This window comes from Leptinotarsa decemlineata, unplaced genomic scaffold (assembly GCF_025532065.1).
Source record: "Leptinotarsa decemlineata unplaced genomic scaffold, Ldec_3_MD MMD2_tig00026282_RagTag_RagTag, whole genome shotgun sequence".
Classification (NCBI taxonomy): domain Eukaryota; kingdom Metazoa; phylum Arthropoda; class Insecta; order Coleoptera; family Chrysomelidae; genus Leptinotarsa; species Leptinotarsa decemlineata.
The window spans coordinates 14,804,430-14,810,980 of NW_027412668.1; positions in this window are offsets into that span (position 1 = coordinate 14,804,430).

The following is a 6,551-nucleotide window of genomic DNA, read 5'->3' on the forward strand; positions in this document are numbered from 1 at the left end:
TTATTTTCAGTTTTATTGAATAAGTTTGAAAATGTTCATATAGGACAAAATTGCAGTAACTATTATAATTACAAATAAAAGTGGTAAAAAACATAGAAAGTTTCATTTTTTTCTATAGTTTGAAAATCTATGGATATAAAAAAATATGAATGTTACCAGCATCAGCAACTCAATCCCAAAATCATTGTGGAAAGGTATAAATTTTTTACTGTATAATTCAACTAATGAGAACGAAAATGTTGAAAATCTGAATTTGAACAGTATAATAATTGATGATTTGGCCTGAATTCTATGAGACAGTTAATTAACATTTTGTTATAATAGGTAATAGACAATAGACTGTCAAATATTATTCCTAATATGACAAAAACTAATATTATTCCTAATATGACTTTCATATATGGTTTGGAGCCGATTTTTGTGTATCTGAAATAAAGAATATTATTGATCAATTAAATCCTAAGAATCCTAAGCATCTGACTAGATGAAATCCCTGTAAGAATTGTAAAAACAGTCTTAACAGAACTAAAGTCAATTTCATTTTATATTATTTCCAATACTTTCTAAAATTAAACAAATCCAGATAAAATTAAAATTGGGAAGGTTTCAACCATATACCAAAGTGGGAAAAGAAATTATTCAAACAATTATTGACAAATTTTTGTGAATCTAGTATTGATACATAGGAGGCTTTTCAATTAACTATTTTGAAATAATAACCTTCTATAGAGACTGGTTTTTTGAGCAGGATCCTGAAAACCTTTAAAGTTAAGTTGGCTAAATTACAAAGAAGTTGTGTATTTCAAAGATCTATCAAACGGTGCACTTTAATTGAAAATGGTATCAGAAGAAAATAAATATATTTTGATTTTTGTTTTCGTGATTTCAAAATAGAAACAAACGCAAGAATTTTTTTACAGTATTTCATACACACTTTCATTTGGTATCATGAAATTTTTGCAAAAACGTTTCGTTCAATGAAGGCCACCTTAACTTTTTTTCAAATACGGAATTACTCCTTCAGTAAATTGACAGGCTGCTGCGGAAGTGTGGACCAAACGGTTCAGTCTTCAAGTGTAACAGACAAGTCAGAAAAGATTCATTGGCATTCCAAAGAGTCTCTTTATTTGAAGCAGTAAGATGAGAGAAAGAATATGGAGGAACATAAAATATAGGATTTGAAACAAAAAACGAAATGTGACATATACCTAAAAGCTTATAGGTCACTAGGGAGACAATGCTCTAAAAGAAAAACAACATGAAAAATCAAGCGAAGAAAAGTGATACTGTAGCACTAATATCTAACCACGATGATGTGTATCAGTGTATCATTACTATTAACAAATATCGAAGCGGATAACGACGCCTGGCTACCAAGTTCAAGTTCTAGAGCTAATATGTGTTTTAGACGGAAATGGATCTAGTCTTTGAAATCTCTTGGAGGTCATATCATATCGTGCATGTAGCTGATGATAAAGTTGTCACGTTATCTGGTATTGACGACATCTGAGTAACAGATTCCAGTCTTTCAAATATCTTTGAGATCACGTTGGCGTGGATCGCATTACAACTTGCACATGAAGGACACCCAGGCGAGACGGTAATGAAACGTAGGTTGAGGGCCAAAGTCTGGTGGCCTCTGATCGACAGACAAGCCGAGCGCTTTGATAAGGAATGCCTTGACTGTGCACTGGTTGCACTTCCAGATAAGCCTCCGCCGATGTCGAGACAAAAGTTTCCTGATAGGCCATTGTCCTAATTGTCCTAATGGGGCCGTTACCCAACCATGAACAAATATTCGTTATAGACTTCTGTTCACGGTATCGAGAAATTGAATTTCTGAAATCGACAACATCAGCCGTAATTATAAGTCACCTATCCGAGATATTTTCCCGCTTAGGAATTCCAACTTCAGTCAGAGCAGACAATGGACCTCAGTTTGCTAGCCAAGAATTTAAAGATTTTTGTACACACAACATCACGTTAATTAGAACTATGCCGTACTGGCCACAAGTGAATGGGGAGGTAGATCATATGAATATGGCAATTTTGAAACGTCTACAGATCTATCATGCGAATAAACTTAACTATCGATCTAAATTACAAAAATACACATTGATGGAACCACAGAAAAATCCCCATCAGAATTGCTATTCAACAGAAACATTCGGGACAAAATTCCATCGATAAATGACTTGGTACGTGAGGCTACTGATGAAGGAGCCCAAGATAACGACACAATTAATAAACAAAAAAGCGAAAGAGAGAGAGGATGCATCAAGAAACGCTCGCGATACGGAAGTTAAGGAGGGTGACAAAGTACTGGTGAAGAACCTGGTGCCGGGGCATAAGCTCACTATTCGATTTGGACAAGAATAATACACAGTACTGAAAAGATAGGGGAACGAGGTGACGATAACTAGCGACAATGGATAAGTCCTAAAAAGACAAGTGACTTACATTAAGAAATTGACAGATTTGTGTGAGTCAACAGTTCCAGAGACGACATCAGGAGAACAAAATGAAACAATTCCAGGAGGAACATCATTTCCCAATCCCCAGCCAACTACAGCAATACCCCCGGATCCAGTTGATGTAGAGACACCGCCGATGAAGTTGACACCACTTAAACTGAAAAAAATGGTGGGATTGTGGAGACGCATCGATGAGTGAATCAGCGATGATTCATGTAGCGCGGTGAGGGACGAGGTTACGGATAGGCAGTTGAATGGTGACCGACGACGGAGAAAGCCAGAAACGTTGAGAACCGTCTTTACTATTATATTGTTATTATATTAATTATTGGGTGATGAATAAACAGATTTGTGTGATAACTGATATTGGTTTATTAATTGTGCATCACTGGCTAGCACACTGTTCTTCCGGAATGGACGGATGACCTGGGGGATTCTTGTTATGTACCTACACTACCGGTAGTTGTGAATTTGGATACAAGTTCCCTCAAATATTTCCTACAGATAGGACGATTCGGAAAATGTTCATTGAAAATCCTTTCGGTCTCGTGAAAGTAACGTGTCGCACCATAAATAAAAATCCCCTAAAGTTTTTCTTCCAACGAACGGGATTGTTGTCGTGGAACCTTCCTATTAGTGAAACCGAAAACTAAATGAGAATATTCTAACTGAACAATGATATTCATTGCCGTACTGACATTTTTTGTCGTTTTTATAAACAAAAAAATAACTCAATATCCTTATCGGGTTGTTGGAATTGTCATATGCCAGATAAAAAGGAATATTTCTAGAAATATCTATATTGATGTGTTTAGTCTTCAGGAAATTATTGAATGCTTCGCCATTTTGTTGTAGGTGAAGATATTGACTTCATATTCTAGGGTTGTGAAGTATTTGTCAGGAGCTTCAAAATGATGTGTAACAAGACCCCCTTTCCATTACATTTTTTTCCCAGATGGCGCCCAGTCGCCATCTTGAAAGTTTCATCTGTCAGTTTTACTTCAAAATAAAGTATTCATGCATTAATTTCATTATCCCAAATTTCAATTTTTTGAGTTGACTCGTTAAAAAAATGAAAGGGGGGGACATTAAAGAAATGCACTGTATATAAAGATTTGTAGATCATGCAAAAAAGTAATTTTCAGACACAAACCTAAAGAAAAGCCCTCTCGAAATAGCTAGTGTCATATAAACATTGAATTACAGGAAAGAAAAATACTTTCCAAACAAATATTTACATATGAACACTGAATATATCAAAAACACTTTTTTCTCTATTCAGTTTGCATTCCAAATATTCGTTATGAAATTGAATCAGATATCATTCACAGGAGTCCTACACAATATACTAAATGAAAGGTAAAAATTTCACTTATATGGAACACTGTCATTCTCACTGGTAGACATCCGATTTTTCGCCGTAAGATACTTGCCTTAGCAACTTTTCAGTATCAAATCTCGATAACATTGTAAGAAAAACCACTCAATTCATCCATAAAATTACGACTTCATGTCACGAATGAGTTAATTTACTCATGCCATCGTTGAAAATACGTAATGATATTCATTCGCTAATTTGATTAAATCCCAGCCATAGGAATCTTGTTTAAACTGAAAGGGGTATATTTTTAGGGGAAATTTTATTTTTGTGAAAAACAGACTTTGGCTTTCTGCTTCTACATCTTCATGCAAAAATCAATTTAAACAAGATTCCTGTAGCCGGGATTGATTCAAATAAGCTAATGAATGTCATTGTGAACTGTCATCGATGACATGAGTAGATTAACTCATTCGTGACATAAAGTCGTGATTTTATGAATGAATTGAGTGTTTTTCTTATAATGTTATCCAGATTTGGTACTGTAGAGCTGATAAAGTGTTTTACGGCGAAACCTCGGATGTCTACCAGTTCCATGTAAGTGAAATTTTACCTCTTTCATTTACCATATTGTGTAGCAATCCTGTAATAATATCTGATTCAAGTCATAACGAATGTTTGTAATACAAACTGAACAGATAAACGCGTTTTTTGTATAACTCAGTGTTCATGTGAAAGTATATATGTTTCGAAAGTATTTTTCTTTCGTGTAATTCGATGTATCGGAATTTTACTTCTTTGCATGATCTACACATATTCATATAAAAATTGAAATTGATTGTTTTCTTCCTTTCTTTAGAAGATTCCCACATTTTTTTGTATAAAGATGGAGAAGTAGAAAGCCAAAACTTTTCTTTCCCACCAAAAGATATATTCGTGCCAAATTTCAGTACTATACTCTTAGGAGCGATTTTGGGGTAATGAAAAAATATTCGAAATTTTCATCATTTCAAATTTTTAATTGATTTTGAATTTTCAATTGACCTGGCTAAGTTTTGGTCGGATTTAGAGTTATAATCTACAAAGCGGTCGAAACAATTAAAACTATTGTTTTTTTCGTTATATCCGTAAATCTTTTCCACGTTGCAACAATGTTCAAAATGGAAACAATGTTTAGGCGTTATTTGTAATCAATAAATATTTTATTGTGAGACTTTCACTAAACAGTTTTACAAGAAGTTAACATGTGTTTCGCTATACAACAGCTTCTTCAGGTGTGTCTATACAGTGTAGACACTAGACACACTGAATACGTTATGGATTTTCATCAAGTATCGGCCAATTCCAACATAAAATTTATGTTATTATATAATGATGTTGTATCTACTGAACCTCATAGGTTAAAAATAGTGCCAATACGTTTGGCTAGTTCTATGAAAATATTTTACTTGAAACAACTGCTTATTCTTCATTGATTTTCATAAAGGAAATTAAAATTCAACTCACCATTTGAAGTTATTCGATGTAATCAAATTGAGATAAAGAAACGGCCTTAAATATGCAGTGCCGTTCCATATAAAGCTTATCATTCCCCAAATGGTTTCAGAATAACTGTAATCCTTTCAAATGTTTATGGCAGAAACAAAAGCCCCACTGAATTATGTACGGAAGGAGCAATGCGATAACCCTAGTTTCAGAGTGGTTCGAGTGCCGACTTCGAATTATTTAAAATTCGTAGGCCATACTGAAACTAAAATTAACAGTGATCCATTTCAAGTTTAAAAATGGCTGAAATGTTTCTACCGATAATTAGTTCTACAGGAACGACAATCCTCAAAACTCGAAACAAGTGCATTCGAGTATTAACGAGGTTTTGCCTTTTAAAGTACGATTCCTAGCACGGAAGACAAGAATATGCTGCAAACAACAAATAAATAAAATAACAACATCGTCTGTGTTACATTGAACTGAATTGAAAAATTAAAATTCAATTTTTTGTATTTGTTGTTGTTCTTAGTATACGCTATCTGTCCAAAAAATCAGGTGATTCGGTTTTTATCTCCTCAATCGTCGCAAAACGTCGTCTTTTCATAGGTTTCTTGAATCTTGGAAACAGGAAAAAATTGCAGGGGGGCAAATCTGGTGAATACGGTGGCTGAGGCATGATAACGGTGTTGTTTTTGGCAAAAAAATTACGAACAAGCAATGACGATTGAGCAGGTGCATTATCGGGATGCAGAAGCCATGAATTGTTTTTTCGTACTACCGTACGCTTTCTTCATATTGCTTCTCGCAACCGGCGTATAACTTCAAGATAACGGGCCGTTAAAGTGGATATTACGTAAGTATATTTATCACAATTATTTACCTCCCACCCTCTTTATCAGTGATATTAAGCAAAGTTCTTACTCCCCCTCCCATGCATTTTTCATATTTGAAACATAGACAATGTGTGGGTTGCCATATGTGTGAAGAAGTAAATAACTGCTGCTGACGTAATCACCATCTGGACCCCCGCCCCATTTCATCAAAATTAAGTAAAGCAAAGACCTCCCTGCCCCCTTATAGTGCTTTCGTAATAATGTGGCAAGAACTCCTAATACACTAAGCCACGTTAACCGAAGAAAACAGTGACCGAAACCTTGGAATTTAATCGAAATTGGCGTGCTTTCTTGATTTTGGTTCTTGTTTCAATGTCATAACCCATGATTCGTCATCAGCAAATTTTAAGCAAATCTGGATCGTCGTTGACGTCATTC